This window comes from Lathyrus oleraceus, chromosome 6, assembly GCF_024323335.1.
Source record: "Lathyrus oleraceus cultivar Zhongwan6 chromosome 6, CAAS_Psat_ZW6_1.0, whole genome shotgun sequence".
NCBI lineage: Eukaryota > Viridiplantae > Streptophyta > Magnoliopsida > Fabales > Fabaceae > Lathyrus > Lathyrus oleraceus.
In genome coordinates, this window is record NC_066584.1 from 315278343 (window position 1) to 315296810 (window position 18468).

Sequence of the window (18468 nt, forward strand, 5' to 3'; positions counted from 1 at the left end):
AATACTTCGACAGCTCTGTGAACTTAGCAGCATACTCAGTAACAGACCGGTTGCCCTGCTTCAATTCTAAGAACTCTATCTCTTTCTTTCCTCTGACATCCTCTGGAAAGTACTTCCTCAGGAATCTCTCTCTGAACACCGCCCAAGTGATCTCAGCACTCCCAGCAGCTTCCAACTCAGTGCGGGCAGCAACCCACCAATCATCTGCTTCCTCTAACAGCATATGCGTACCGAACCTGACCTTCTGGTTATCGGCACACTCAGTCACTCGGAAGATCCTCTCGATCTCCTTCAACCACTTCTGAGCACCATCTGGATCGTATGCTCCCTTGAACATTGGAGGATTGTTCTTCTGGAACTCACTCAGTTGACGAGCAGCTCCCAATCCCACAACATTCGGATTCCCTCCAAGTACTCCAGCTAGCATACCCAGAGCCTCAGCAATCGCAGCATCGTCTCTACCTCTTCCAGCCATCTCTATTATGAGTTAATCCAACAAGCTAAAACAATAAGTACTGATAGGGTTACACAACACCTATCACATACAGGGAAACAGAATAATTACGACTCGACTCGACCGACTATGCTCTGATACCACTAATGTAACACCCTTCTAAAATACCCCAATAATTAATTAAAACAACAAAATATAAATCAGAGTAGATATGCAATTTCAGGGTGTCACACTTGACACTTCACACCATTCATCAAAATAACTGGTCATGCTCATTTATTAATCAAAACAAGGCATTGCATAATCCGCAGCGAATAGAAATCTAACAACATGCAAACCATGTAATCACATTACATGTAAAACTGTTCAACAACCACAAATGAAAACAAAGTAAACATCCCGTCCCGATGTTACATATACCAGAGCATGACCCACTAAGGAACTACACTAGACTCCAAGCACTAGCTTCTACTCAATCATTGCTCGCTACCTGAAACATAGTTGTAAGGGTGAGTTCCTCAATCGATATAATAAGCATTATAAAATATCATGTAATGCTAAGTAAATTAACACATTCGTCACCCTAATCAGATCACACATTCAGCAACGGCAACATCAACTCAAAATCATACTCAACACAAACACAAAACACACGTATAATATTGGAATACATCCATTCATATTATACGCCATACATACATTATGCAATGAGACTCCATGCATGCGGTACCGACTATTCGTGAACACATAGTTCAACCTCACCGATCAAACCCAGATACGGCTACCAAGCTCACTAGTCCCACTCATTTGAGACCTAGTGACTCACTCACTAATTCCTCACCATGGGAATTAGCTACCACCATAAAGGCTATGCTATGCACGCTAAGTCACCTAGCATGCAAACATCAACAACAATCCACAATAACTCACTCACTAATTCCTCACCATGGGAATTAGCTACCACCATAAAGGCTACGCTATGCACGCTAAATCACCTAGCATGCAACCATCAACAACAATCCAAAATGGACATATGCTCACACTCTAAGCCATAAACAGTCCATCATACATCATACATACATCACACTCCAATCCACAATGGATATATTCACAGCATTATGCATACCATCATACATCATCAGCATATTTATCACAGAATCATATCATGTCATGTCAAATAATAAATCACCGTATTAGCACACTCTACTAATACCTATACTATTCAAAACAACGGGAAAAGGTCCCTACTATATCATACACCAATATAGGCCAATCATCAATCTTTCACTTTTCAAACAGTGTTAACCGGTTAACGCCCTGGGTTAACCGGTTAACGCAAAACAGAACGCGCTTCCTGGCAAATTTTAACAGTGTTAACCGGTTAACACCCTGGGTTAACCGGTTAACGCAAGACAGAATTTAATTATTTTAATTATCATAACAGTGTTAACCGGTTAACACCCTGGGTTAACCGGTTAACGCAAGACAGAAAGTTGTTCCTGCGCTAACACGAACAGAATGCAGAATTACCCGCATTTTTCGTCATTGGAGGCCTTCCGGACCTCCGATTTCGGTTCCGTAAAAAGCTACACGTCCAGAAAATCACAACTCATCCAAATATAGGTTCATTCACAGTTTTAACTTAACTTATTCATCCCAATTCAAAGGTATTTCTCAAAACCTAATTAGAGTCAATCAATGGCTTATTACTACCCATCACATGTTAATCCATAATACCCATTAAACGACGATAAACCCCCCCTTACCTGAGTTAATCCGGAAAATCCTTTAGCTTCAAGCTTTTCCCTTCTTCAACCCTTGCTCTCTTGCTCTTCCTCTTTGCCCTTTTTCCACTTTTGAGTCGCTTCTCTGCTTTCACGTGAAAAACCTTTTTACCAAATGGGACTCTTTTCTGATTCCAACTTTATATTCCAATAATAATAATCCAATAATATTCCAATTATTTAATTAAATTAATAAATATACTATTAACTTAAATTAAATAATTATCATATTTTATCGGGGTGTTACACTCATCGTATTCACCTCTATTCATAGACTTTAGTGCAACTCGATTGAACGATTGATAAGGTCTTCATATTCCATACAAGAAACAACTACAAAGACTCTTCTCTCTTCACTTGAAGTTTAAGACGAGAGTTACATGCCATGAGCCTTAAGTGGTAAAGAAGGAATGAAATTGGAGCTTTCTTACACTCATTCTGGATATCTTTGGGTGCGAGAGGTTTGACTCGTTGCTTATTGTATCCACATTTACCCATAGACTTTAGTGTGATTCTCATCCAGCAACTATAAAGTCTCTCCATTCCATTCAAATCATTTCAATCTCAATCATCCATTTCTTTTGCCTCCAATCACCTTGTCTTCAGCCTTAGTGGGATGAACTACGAAAGCTCTGATTTCCTTATTGCACTATAAGGATACGTAGGCAGGAGAACCCGGTTTCTTCGCAAGCTACCCTATTTATTAATCAATCATTCTCCATTCATTCAATCTCTACCATCTTTTTGTGATCAATCATACTTCTTCTTGGACTCCTTGTCTATCCTTTTAGGCCGTCCTAATGACAATCCATCTCTTTAATCGAGAGTTGTTTGGGCAAACAACCCCAAACACTTAATTCAATCTTTCTTTTTGGCTTTACCTTATAGTGGCGGCCTGCTAGTCCACGTATTGGTAAATGCCTACTTTGCTCTTCGATTAAGAGTATATCCTTCTCTTGGATCCAAGATATTGTCCTTATTTGATATCGAATTGTTGATTTCCCAGCAAGTGATATACTACTCCTTGCATACCCGTACTACAATCCTTCCTTGACGATGTGTTTGTCTTGTGAGTCCCCGTTGCTTAGATAAATGTCTCTCTCTCTCTCTCTCTCTCTCTATTCTCGTAGTTCTGAACTACGATTACTCTGAATTTCTCATTACACGATAATAATGCGTAGGCACGAGGATGCGAATACTTGGCGAGCATACTTTTAATTATTCCACCTTCTCCTTAGGGCATCATTCATATCTTTCACTATTCATTACCTACCTTCGATCATAAATCGTTCACCCAGTGACATGTTATCTCTTTGCCATCAAAACATACTTCCTTTGGAATTCCATACATACCCTTTTAGGACACCTAACGTAGTCCATCTTTCTACCTGGAGTTGTTTGGGCAAACAACCCCAAACACTTAATCCCTTCGTTTTTAGCTAACACCCTATAGTGGCGGCCTGCTAGTCCACATAGCAGTTAAAAGTTTTTTCCCTCTATGGTAGAAATCTTATTTCTCTTATGGATTCTAATACAATTTCACTTTTCGGTTTCAAACAATACTTCTTCAGTCACTCATTCCCAGATATTCAATTCTGTGACTTCGGTCACTTCACTCTAGTCATCTCCGTGATGCATTCATTATACTACCTTCATTCACTCCATGTGATATTACCTATTCTTTGAGCCAAATACACTATACATTTGTGCTCCATCTTGTACCTCCTTGTGAACCAAGAGCTATTTGGTCCTTAACCCGAACACCTAATTCATTCCTTTTTCGGTTGTTCCAATACAGTGATGCAAGTGCTATACGCTCTCACTTGTTGGTTTATACCTGTTTACTCTTGGGTTCATGTTGTTTTCGCCCTTGTTGGAGCTCAAACAACATTATTCTTTGGTTCAGGCCATATTTCTATAACACTCCTTTTCATCTCCCGCCTCTAGTTCTTCGAACTACGGAGCTCTAAATTCCTCATTGCACTATGAGGATACGTAGGCATGAGGGCCCTAATCCTCACCGAGCATTTTATCTATTTCTTTCCTTTCCCTCATTCTTTTGCGAGTAATCTTTAGATATCACACCTATTCGAGCAAGAACAATCAAAACGGTTCCCATGGAGTACCATGGATGTTTGGGGTGCTAATATCTTCCCCTTGCATAACCGACTTCCTTACCCAACATATCTCTTTCCCCCAGGTTTTATCGATGTTTTTCCTTCCATTTGGGGATAAATAAAGTTCGATGGCGACTCTGTTGTATGTTCGAGCGTGCGATACGTTCGGGTATATTTCCACTAGCTTCAGGTACTAGAGAAATTCATCAAAATAATGAAAAATAAAAATAAGAAGTTAAAAATGACCATGAATTTATCAAAATTGTGAAAAAGAAAAGAAAGATGAACATGACCAACAAAAATACATTCTCTAGTACTGAGTGACTAGGAAAAAAGTTATATGGAAGGAATAAGGTAACATAAGGAAAATCAGGTACCTAACTCCAAAGGTATAAGCCTACTATTCCAAAATATCCTACCCTGACATTAACCACGTTACAACCTTGAAAAGACCTCAAAAGTGTGTGTTTAGATATGACTTTGATTGACTTTGTTAGAAATTTTACAAACTCATTGTTAAATACTTTTGTACATTGATTGTGTGATTACCCTATTAATTTAAGTAAATAAAGGTGAGATGAGAGATAATTTGAGTACATGTGATTTTGCAAGAACTTTTCGAAGTTAATTGGATCAAAGAAGGGACGGATATGTTGATAAGAAAAAGAAAGGTGATGTTCATTAGTAAGGGTAAGCATTTTATTTCTGATGAAATTTTCTGTGTGCTGAAAGGTTACTTGAGGACAAGCAATAGAGTCAGTCTGGGGTTGTGATGACACTTTGTCATTATGTAATATTCGTAGTATTTTCAGTGGAATTGATGGAATAATGAGAAAAAGTCAAGTCAAAATGATGAAGAAGTGATAAAAATGACAATAGGTGAAGAAAGTTAGGACTTAGAAAAAATAAGAAGAAAAAGGAAGAAAAAAAAATTGTCATTGTCTTTCACGCAATTGTGATCCATCCTTCGTGGGCGCAATGAACACATATCGCAATCGGGATGTAGGATGACGCGACCGTGATGACACCTTTTTCTGACACGCTTTTCACACTTTAAATAGAAAAAGATGGAGACTTTTTTATGGTTACGAATTTTGGAGAGAAAGTGACAACCATGAGGTTTAGTGAGCGAATTTGGAGAGAATTGGAGTCATTAGGGAGCTTAATTTCCATTAGTTTTGCTTAATACTTCTTATAAACTCATAGTAATTTTCAGTTTCCCTATGAGTAACTAAGTTGTTTTAGATTAGGTCTTTTGAAAAAAACCTAATTTTACCATGTTGGATCATAGGACTATTTGAAATTATTTGATTTCTTTTATATTACAATTATGATTCAATTGTTCTTGTGTTCATTGCTCTTTGCATGTTGATGAACGTGCAAAGTAATTTTAGCTGAGTATAGATTACTGACCGTAATTCTACATATCAGAATTAGAATAATTTTTTAACTAACTAATTAACTAGGAATATGTAATTATAAGTTATGGCTTTAGGATTAACGAACTTAAAAATGTCTAGTTTAACATTGAATTGGCCTAAGGAATCAGAGAATTATCATTTAAATTAGTGAGCTGCACACCAAGAAAATTGGTGCAATGGTCTTGTTAATTCGCCATGTTAATTATCGTGTAATTGTTAATCACCTGATACATATTCATCAACATGTATAATTAGGATATTCTATAAAAAGACCTAATCGCTTTTCATTATCAAACTTTACTTCGAAAGTTTTCTCGTTCTTGTTTTCGTACCAATAATAATAAAAAACTCATGTTGTTTATTTTTAAATTGCATTAATATAATTTGTTTAAATTTGCAATTTCTGTGGAGACGAATTATTTTATTACTTCAACAATACTAGTACAATTGCTAATTTAGTCCATCAGTAGAGGAAAGAGAATAAATTAATAAAGTTTTGAATTTCATTTATGTCTTGTTCACCATTATCAAATTGAAGAAGATGGAAAAACAACATCATATATATTTCAAGTTCATGGAATTTCTACCAAACAAAAAGAAGAAGAAAAGATGTCTTTGTGTCATATATTTCACCTTAACATTGAAGATGAGATACAAGCTAATAACGTTAATTATGTTTTTATGGACGACAATTCATCGAATTCGGTGTTTCCTTTCTACTTTATTTTGTGCATTTTATTTTATGATATTTTTCCCATTGTTTTTATTTTTAAATAGTTGATTGAGAAGTACTCATATCTCCATAAATTTTATATATTATCCTTATTAATTAATGAACTTGTTGAATATATTATATATAATATATATAATATATATATTATATAATATAATATATATATATATATATATATATATATATATATATATATATAATATATATATATATAATATATATATATATATATATATATATATGAGTCATGATCAAATGATATCAAGGTGTCAAACTTATTAACATGACACCTCCGATAACTTTTTACCCTATATCCATATAATAAAATCCACCATTGGATTGAAAGCTAATATCATATAGATCACGCCTATAAAATTTTACATCAATAAAGAATTATTTGATATATTAAAGAGACTGATAAAAATTAACAGTTTTCATAAAGTTTTGTAAGATGTTAATTTTTATATATTTTGTTGACATGTCAAATGATTTTTGAATGATATTAAATTTTATATATATGATCTGTATGATACTAACTTTCAATTCAATGATGGATTTTGTTATACGAATATGCGGTAAAGAGTTATCGGATGTGTCATATTACTAAGTTTGACACTTTGTTGTCATTTGATCCTCTCTCTCTCTCTCTCCTCTCTCTCTCTCTCTCTCTATATATATATATATATATATATATATATATATTACGAATTATAAAATAATAATTTGATTATGAAGTAGATCAGATTTTAGACGTGACTTCTACAATACCATTGAAAATCCAAAATAATCAAGGGAATGATAACGACTAAAGTTTAAAGTCTAGCTCAATTTCAACCCAAATTTCATATACCTAAAAAAGTGAGGTTTGTTCCATATATCCATTATTTACTTATTGTTTTAAATATAAGAGTATCCATGCAATTTGATATTTTTTTAAATTTTCATCTTTTGTCTATAGTTAATTGTCAAATTACTCACATAAGAGGCCAAACTTTGGGGGTATCTATATCCCCTTATGACTACTCTATTATTTTATTATTATACACCTCTTATAACCTTATTGAGCCTTATTCTTTTTTTTGTTGCAAAATAAATTATATATCTTTTGCCTAAATACTTGTGTTTACCTTTATCTATGTGGAGTTAGTTATTGATGAGAAAAATACTGATCGGGGGAGAATTGTAAGTTTAAGACTGCTCATCAAATAACAATATTTTAAATTTGGGGTGATATTCTTAAAAGAAATTGTCAAAAAAGAGACTTAGAAAAAATGGTGAAAAAGTGGTACCCATAAAAAAAATGAGAAAAAGAAGAATATCAAGGCGAAACAAATGGGTATTGATAAAAATAAATATAAATTTATAATAGTTTAGAACCATACCTAAAAAATTTGATTGTGAAAGATCAAATGGAAAAAAATAATATAATGCCTAACTCATAGAATAAATCATATTTTCCCAAATTTACCACACTTTAACTCAGGTCGTATTATAACCTTTAAGATCCCAGAAATGTGTGCATTGATTTTAATTTTATAGACTATAAATCAATTATTCAAGCTCATGGTAAAATTATTTTTACATGTTGAATTGAGTGACACCTTGTTTGAGTGAATTGATGAGAAAAGGAGAAAGGTTGAGTATATTTGAGCATGACTGATGCCTTTTGATTTATAAATCTTGAGGTTTGAGAAATATGTTGTAGGTTAAGTAGATATGAGCAAGATTGATGTTGTTTGAGAAAACAATTGAGAATGATCATGAAAGTATTTTGATAAGTAGCGCCAAACTTAAGCATTATCATTAAAGCATGGACAGTTTCTTACTTTTTAAAAAATATCAATTTCTAATTATTAACTTGCTTTACAAGAAATCATATGAAAAATCCATAATTTATTAATGAAAAGTGATAAAACGCCTGTCTGGACATTTTCTCTATGCATTTATGAAGTACATGCAAAAAGATCAACAAATTAACTAAAACAACACAAAAGATCAAGCCAAGACTTTTTCCGAAAAATCAAGGCTCACTAAACCAGGAATACATGTGTGCTTAACGAGCAAAGGTGCACCATCGTTAATCTAGGAAACACATACGCACTTAGCGAGCAATGGCAATTCTAAGATTTTAGGGTTAATTTACTTTAAGATGAAGCAATGGGTTAGTGGCCAAGCGAGCTTGGGCGGTTTTCTTTGCGAGCATAGGCAGTAAGGCTAAGCCTAGGGTAGATAGCATGACTTAATTAAGAATAAAGTAGGTGCGCTAAGCGATCTTGGACAATGCACTTAGCTACCATACCTTTCCTTAGCCTATAAATAGGGGTATTAGGTCGTCATTTGCAAAACACAATCAATTTAATTTAGTTTAAATCCAGAGGATTGAATCATTTAATGGAATTCAAGGTGGTTCCTTAGTGAATCACAACAAGAGAGAATATGAGATGAATTATATATATATATATATATATATATAATATATTATATATATATATATATATATAATATTATATATATATATTATATATATATATATATATATATATATATATATATATTATATATATATATATATGCGTGTGTGTGTGTGTGCGCTTTTCAACTTCTTTTTTCTAGGGCTTAATTATAAAGTTACTATGAGTAAGCATAACTAATTTTCTCTTTTGTTGGGGTTAAATGTAGGTTTCTTGTTACTTATGTTTTGATCCCTATCATGACATTCTATGTACTTCTTCTTAATTTTTAATATCGATGGATTCTTCGTTCTTAACGCTTGATTTAGATTAACTACCTAAAACTTGTTTTCATGGCTTGACTTAATATTCTAAAGGTACTAGTCATTACCATATCCAATTTTATCATCTATTATATACTAAAGTCTAGTCATAGATTTAGTTTTGATATCCACACAAATAACCATATTAGTAAAGTGGAATGTCAATATTCGTATTCACTATTGAAACTTAATGCTGACGTATTGATTAATAGGTTGAAAAATCGTCTATTAGATAATACGACTGCTCTCACTTTGTTGACTCATACATGAGATGAGACGAGATGAGATCAACATGTGGTAATATTAATAATTGATTAGAATTGCATATTACTGGTAAATGATGTTACATAAGAACAAATTTATGAAGTCTAACCCCAACAAAAATTTTACGATGCTGTAACACCGAACATTTATTTTATATTATTTTACTTTTCAAAGTATTCACCAAACAATCAATTTCTTATAAAACTAAATTTAAAGTAATTTAACCATTAAACGATTTTTGAAACATAACTTATCCTTAGGGAGATGATACAACTGCATTTGCTATCTACACTGTAATAATTTACAAATTTGTTCCTTGGGGAAAAAATAAGATTCAAGTTTGGAGTTTTGATGACAACCCGTCATTACATGTTTTTTAATCATAATTTATATTAATTTTGAATGCTTTTAATTTTAATCTTTAACATCTTTTAATGTTTTTAATAAAAATTCTGAAGAATTGTGAAAAAGAGCAATTCGCGATAAAATCATCATATCATGACAATTTTGTTGTGTTTTTACTATAGAAGTTACGATGACAAAAAATTGAGAATATTTGGACGCAATAGTTGTAAGAAAACATGAAAAATTAAATAATTGCTGAAATCTCATAAAACATAAAAAATGTTACAAAAAGTTAAAAAATGTGGTGCGTTGTGTAATCTTTGTAGTTGCCACGTCACTATAACTACAACAATGCAGTGTGAAAGGAAAGGTAGTGCAACACATTATAAAATCATCACATCTAGCACGTTAGTGTAACTTCCAAAAATGTGGCACATAAGATAAGGCAACATGGCACATTGGAGTAAGAGTGTGGTGACACATTTGTATAATTCATTATCTTTGTACAATATTTTGACCATATATGGTATTTTGTAAGTCCGATTGAGGTGAAATAAGAAGAAAATGAAAAACAACATCCATGGCTATAAATGTTATGAGGAAGTCAAAGTCTAATTCATACTATCAAAGGAAATAAAAGAGAGAGTAAAATATTGACGTTGTTACAGTAGTGAATTGCAAAATTTAGGTATTTTATAATATTCTCTCAACCCTAAAAGTCTACTACTAACTCCTATTTAAATCAATACAAGAGTTTTATCATCATGACTTAAAGAGGAAAAGACAAGATTCAAATAAAAGAGCTTCGTTGAAGTAAAAGAGGGAAGACACCCTCCGTATTTAGTGTTGGAGTTTTTCCTACCAACCTTCTATGTATAATTATTTTACTATTTTATTTTTTATTTTCTAGTTGGATCATGAATATCTAATGTCCTATTTGTAAGGGATGAACTCTTGAGTTTGAATTACCTTGTATTTTGCATTAAGTTTTCAAATTGAAATATTATTATTATGATGTATGATTTATCTTTAATTTGTGCTATTTTTTTTACTTACTAGCTACATATAAAAGAAATTCTTGCATTCGTCATCTAGAAATAGGATGAACCCTTGAAACAATTCATATTCCTTATAGACTAAAAAATTAGTTTTATTTATGATTAACCACAAACCATGTAGATTTACTTAAAACTAACCGTTTATTCACTGAGAAGTGGATACATAATATTGGGAACCAATAATCATACAAAGTAAGAAAATACTTCAGCAGGTTAATTTAAAATACTTGGAAAAAACAAAGTCAGTCTCATCTATGACCTTTTTAATTATAGAATTTCATTATTAATTTATGTTTTTATTTATTTATCCCTTCATCTATTTAATCTCAAGAAAATAAAATCTTTTGTTCAACTTATTAAGGGAATTAAAATACTAAAAGATTAGTAGTCCTTGAATTTGACATTCAGTTGATTTACCATTTTTTTATTACTCGCAGTGATTTAGTACATATGCTAAGCATAATCAAGGGTGTCCTTCACAACCTTTGCGTAGGTATGCATTTTCTATACCGCTTAAGAGAAAAGTATGTTAATCTGCAACTTTTTGAGTATTTATAAAGACTTATCAAAGCTCTCCTCATCTTCCAGCTTTTGAAATCTTTGATGATACAAATGCTTTATCTCGAACTCTGACAATTTCTCTTTCTTTGTTATTATTGAATAATCTTCAACACATTTCTCCTTGTTGGTTGGGTCTAGGATTTCCACATCCATTTATATAAGTTCAGGAGATGGCTCACCCTCACTTGTTATCTTATCTCTTGGTTATTTTTCAGCATATTTTTGACATCTAGTGGTAATGGAATTTACATGTTATGTTTCCTTGGATTTGTCATCGTGGTTCAAGAAAAACTTCACTAAGGCATTTGTGAGAGTTGTTGATCTATTTGGCCGATTTAACCTTTGAGTTTTTAATTGTTGCATGTTGGTTCTTCTTGGAACTGGGAAGTTTGGATGGCCATCTCCCATCTATGTACTTTTGGCGGATAACTTTCTAAACATGATCTTCGAACATTCAACTGACTTGCAAATTAATTCTTCTGACTTAAAGGGATTCTATTATGAGCAACGATTGATGTAAAATTGGATGATAACATAATTTATGATATGATCACAAAAATTTATTGCGCTCTGGTAGAAAGCATTTCACATTGACATGGGAATCACATTGTGTGTTACTATAACAGAGTGCATTCCCAAGTTGGCGTGCCTTCACTAGGTTGGGTCTAACTTCGCCATGTGCCTTCAAATTGTTGTATGGGTCCAAATTTCCCATTCTGTTGTGTTTTACCTCTTTTTCTTTTTTGAACTTGTCTTGGCCACCTTGGCTTTCAGTTGGATTTTTATATCAATTTGAAAATCTATAAATTAACATTACATATTAAATTAAAATGACCAAATTTATTAAAAAAATCACTTTAATAAATAATTTGAACCAAAACTATTTACAATCATCGTTAGCCTAAAAAGTAATAAAAATATAATAAAAAGTAATACAAAATACTCTATGTGACAGAGAGTCATCACACGGTCATGCCATAATTTTATTAAATAGAGAAGACTTATGTTTTTCATAAGTTTATTGAGTTAAAAAAGCTAGATCATAGATCATAAAAGTCTTTTAAGTTTATGAGACCGATCTAATTAAATAAGTATAAATATTATTTTTTATAACTACAATTATTATTCTATTAAATTTTATACTTTAAATTAAAGTATAAATTTATTAATCTTTTTGGTAACTTAAACTTATTAACATATATACTGGATAAAACTACAATGAGCATGACAACACCAATTTGACAAGGGCTATCAGAGGCTTTATGGTTTATTGAGGATTAGAGCTAGCCTATAAGAAGGAGTGATAAGATCTATATAGGTGATTTCTCAGTGTTGGAGATTGGATTCACCTAAGTATCATGATACTGATGTATTTATACCTCCATAGGGATCTTAAATCCATTGAGCCAAGTCTCACTAAAACATAGCCACCTTCGTGGAATGGGTGGTTAATACCTTGAAATTAAAGAGATATAGTTAATCCCAACAACTTCCTAGATACTGACTATTGATCCAATACACGCTACACACATAATCACACTCTATGGACAGATAAATGGGAAGTCAAGTGGTGAATCCATACAAGGGGTGATCCAACCAGAGGAAAGGTGCTCAAACTAATATAGGGGCGACTTTGGAAGGAAAAAGTTGCACCTCTCACCCTCGTACTAAGGTCTTTCGTGAATTATTTCACTACACATTCCCTTAAGCATGAGGACTTGTAGAGGCTAAAGTGTTTTAACCCTTCATTTTTGTACCTTATAGAGGAGCCCAATTGAGACCCTTACCCCTATCCTTAGGTGAGGTTGGTTGTCATTCCTCTAACAAGGTTCAATTGAGTCTTTCAGGTGAGACTATGTTGAGTCTATCAGGCAAGACTATGTTGAGTCCCTTTGACGAGACTTTATTTAATCCCTCAGGCAAGACTTTGTCACGAGGTGTCACCTTGCGTGGGTAGTTGAGCCCATGACATGCACCTGAATGTTAGAGATGCAACTTATGCATCAACTAGGGGAATTTGAATTTCAATCACTAAAAGGAATGGAATGTCAATTCGTTAGGAGAGATTGAAACACTACTTAAGCAAAACATGTGTTGCGTTAAATATAAATAATGATGAACCTTTTTGGGAAGACAAGTTTGGCCTTCTTTCATACATGTGTTTCAGACTCATGGGGTATTTCCATCTTCTTGCAATTATTGAGATACTCGCATGGGGATAGAATGTCTCTTCCCCTGTCCTTACCCTTATAAAAATGTGTGTCTTCTTCCTTTGCACCTTTTCCACAATATTTTTCCAATAAGAGTATGTACTAGTGTTAAGCATACACTCTAGATTTTTTAATCAAAATTACCGGTATGATTTTCCAGCCCATTCTTGGCTTTCCTTTCCCCTTTAATACTGTAAACAATGACCTATGGATCTTTAGCACTGGCATTCGTGCTTCTTCTGATTCTTATCAGGATTCAAAGGTAAAGGTGGCGAACGCGTTAAAGTGTCTGGATTTTCATCCTTGTATTCTGATGAAGAAAGATTTGTAGCCTTTCGACGACATATTGATCTCTTCAATACTAGACATGAATAAGATATGATCCAAGAACCCTATTTTGAAGAGGAGAGAGTTAACATGTCCATTGAATGTAGTTTGCTCGTTCCATATTTCTATTTTCATCTTCCTGTTAATTTTTTTAGGGGTCTTAATCCCTTTTACATAATTCGAGGCCGAAATCTTATCAATCATGAATTTTGCCCCCTCCTAGATTACACCCAACATATGGAATATTATTAGGTATTTTGAAATTTTCTTTTGTCGACTGGAGGTTACCCCATTTTTGGGGATATTCTTATCTTTCTTTAGTGTCAGGATGATGATTTCCAATGGTTGGGTGACTCTATTCAGCCTTGCGGAGATAAAAATATCGGTGCCTCTAGTCGAACCCCTACCTTGATTGGAAAGATAAGTTTGCTAGAGTTAGGGAGCGACATGACACTTCGATGGTTATAACAAGCTTTCCACGCTTCCCATTATCCTAGAAGAGTGATTCAAAGGTTTCCTCAGGATTCTCTCCTGATGACCTTAACCTATTTGAATGGAAGGAGGTTCAAGAATTATCAAGATTTCAGTGAATGTGCTCCCATACCTTGATCTCCTTGGATCTAAAGGGCGATGACAGCGAGATAAAAGACTATCTAGTTAAGTATGTTATTGAACAAACTTTTGAATTATTCCTTGAATATTTTACTAACTGATTTTTCCTTTTGTATTTTGCTCAGGTGAAATGTCAACAGTCATTTTAGCTCATAGGAAGGAACGATTAACGAGGATAGAAGTTAAAAGTCGACCAGTCATTTCCCTTCACTATCGCTCGATCGGCCAGGCTTTAAAGGAGGCCTCGAAACACCTCGAAGTTCTTCCAGTATTGGATGAACCTCCATCAAATATTCTCAATCAAGGTGAAGGTTCTTCTCAAGTCCCTTAGGATAGACCATTAGCAACCACTCCAAATAGAAAAGATGAAGGTGAGACCCGTCTAGGGATGGTTCTCGCCCTTTCTTATCCCTCTGGTGGTAAACTCTTTGAGATGTTGTTAAGTTCACTAAGAGCCGCCTCCCCTTCCTCGAGGATTTTCCTTCGTATTACCAGTAACTTCATAATAGATCATTTGAGGAGTTATCAAATGCGGCATAGACACACTTATTGAGGATTATTCTAATCAGACAGGTTCAACACAAGAAGCATGCCAAGGCTATTGATGACCTAAAATCCAAACTCCTAAGAGCTTAGGAGATTATCAAGAAATTCGAAGAGACGAAGGTTCTGACACAAGAGGGAGATAATCAAAAGGTCTTAATCAAGATGGTGGCATTGGAGGCGTAAACTCATGTTGTTGATGCCACTAGAATAAAAGGATCTTTGAATGAGGCCCTTGATTCTATCAAGAAGCTTTAGTAATAAGTATTTAATCTTAGTAACGACTTGGTAGATACCTCTTATTTATACTTTAAGATGATGAAGGAACATGTGGAATTTCTTTATCCGAGCCTGAACTTGAGTCAGATGGATTTATTTAAGGTAGTACGGGAAAGCCAAGTGGTGGACGTCGAGTACGTCCCGCCATATGGACCCTAAACATGTGACACCTTTAAGCTTAATGATCCCTTATAGGATAAATATTCCCAGGTTTTGCCCCAATTTTTTTGTAATCGGTTGCCTACATTTGAGTCTTCAATCAATAGTATCCTCAAAATTTATATATTTATATTACCTTATAGAGTGTGTGCCAATGTTTATTTATTTTCCTTTCGGGTGAATGCCTCCTTCTGGGGATGCTTTTATTTCTCTAGGGGTGATAGGTCTTCCCTCAAGTGGCTATGTAGGCCCTATTGAGAATGTTCAATGTACTGATAAAAAAATATAGGTGTGCATTTCACCCATGCAAAGGTCATGGATGCTCAAAGGCCTTAATATGTATATTACATTGTATGGTGGTTAGGGGGCTTGCCAACGGTGGCAAAAAGCCCTGTATAGTGGTGTTTTATGGTGGTTTAGAGGTCCTGCTTACATGAGGTTATAATCTCTATTATTTAACAATGTGATTAGGTATAACCGTATGTGGGTTGTGATTTATATGGCTTAACATCTGTCCCCTTCCCCCCATTAGGCATAAGTATTTATAGAGGCTTCTTAGGCTTAGGTTTTGGATAACCCTTTGGGCAGAAATCACTCCCCTGTGATCAGGGGAAGTTGCTTATATCCTAATCTTCAGAGGGTAATGGTAGACTCTCTCTTCTTTAACTAACAACTTTACGTGTGTCATTAGTGCCAAGGGCGAACCCTTTGTTCTTGTGGGGACATCTCCTAGTGTACAATACTTCTAATAGAGAACACCCTTATTTAGGATACTTACAAATATAACACTACATAGTTCCCCAGGCACAAGGACTTTATTAAGGACAAAGTTTTTTCAAGGCGTCTTTCATCTGCGGGATATGCCTTTCGCCCTTCCGCGAGTCCCTTAGCTGATGGTGAGTCTCATATCTGAAGGTGACTATTTATTTAAGGGGCAAGTCCTTCAGCTTTGGGTGAGTCTCTCAGTTGAAAGTGACTATTTATTCAAGGGGTGAGTCCCTCAACTTTGGGTGAGTCCCTAAACTGAAGGTGACTATTTATTTAAAGGGAAAATCCACCAACTTTGGGAAAGTGTTTGTCCTTACATAAAGGCCCTTTAGACAACTAGACGATATAGGGATATGACACATTTCCTTTTTATTTGACTTTGAGATGTATAAGCATCAACCACTATTGAAAGCTTGAACGTGTTAGTGGAAAAAAGTATGGGTGACATTTTATGTGTAAGAAAAAAATTTGGTTTTGCATCTTGCATTTAGTTTTGATGATAACAATATATTGTTTCTTAGAGAACAATTTTGTACCCTAATGGTTTTATCTAGTGTGTAGATTTTTCTAACAAGTTCTGACTGTGAAAATTTGGCGAGTGACATCATCAGATTTTGGACTTAACACACTCTGACACTGAAGAGATAAAAAGTGATTTACAAGATTATGTCAAGTTCTAGAATGTTCTTAGACAATGGTTATACTCAGCGCTTGTTCTAAAGCTTCTGATTATGACTCTGATAGAAGAGCCTCTGAATATTTCTCAAGCTCTCAAGATTCTACATTTTAAAGTTCTTAAGACTCTAAAGACCAGATTCTGAGGAATTGTATCAAGACTCTGAAGACCAAGGTTATGAAGTCTCTCTCAACCATACTCTTAATCCTTCTAAACATGCTTCAATAACATTCATTTAGAAGTCTCTGAAGATTAGAAGATAAGTTCAAAATGTTTTGCATAAGGAAAATAATACACAATAAAAGATCAAATATTCCTTCCACTACCCTGACTTTGTGGGATAAGAATTGTACTATTGTACCATTTTGCCCCTCATTTTGCAAACTGTTATGCAAGGATACAACTGCATTTTGATATTCTAATTATACCCTCAAACGAATATTTTCATTGCCTATATAAAGGAGACTTGGAAGAATGAACAAGCTGCTAATTTCTCACAAAGCTAATTGCTGCCAATTTACATTCTACACACAACGCTTTTGCTGAACTGGATATTATTCTTGTGTATAGAGAAAAGAAAACACACATAAAGCTTTTATTCGTTATTGTGTGATAAATACTTTGTACTGAAATTTGTATAATCTTCTTTCTTAGAAGCAATCTTATAAACACATTTCTTGTAATCTCATTGATTTAGTTTGTATTCCTTGAGTGGCTAGGGTATAATCATAATTACTCGAGAAGAAATTGATGGTTAGTCTTTGTGTGTCGGTAATCATTTGATTATAGTGGATTAAGTCCTTGTATATAAGACTAAATCACCTTGGCGGGTGGACTGGAGTAACTTAGTTAACAGTGAACCAGGATAAAAATGACTGTGTTCATTTATTTTTATTCTTGTTCTATCTTTAAGTGTTTTGGGTACGAAAAGTTTTGTTTTTAGAAACCCAATTCAAACCCCCTTTCTTGTGTTTCTTTCCATCTTCAATTGGCATCAGAGCTCCAATTTTGTTATTGATAAGATTATCAAACACTTAATCGTGTCAGATAAAGACCCCATTTGTGAAACACAATGGCTGTTATCCCACCTCCAATTGCTCCTGTTAATGATAGAGATCACTATAACTCCAAACCTCCTGTTATTGATGGAGAAATATTTGATTACTAGAAAGATAGAATATAAATATTTTTCTAGGTCATGACTTAGATTTTATGGGATATGGTAGTTGATGGCTACATATATCCTGTAGATGCTAGTGGAAAAAAATAGAAAGAAAAATGATGGCAGAACAACAAAAGAAAGATTATAAAAATCATCACAAAGCTAGAACTATGTTGATGAACACCATTTCATACACTAAGTATGAAAAGATCACCAACAGAG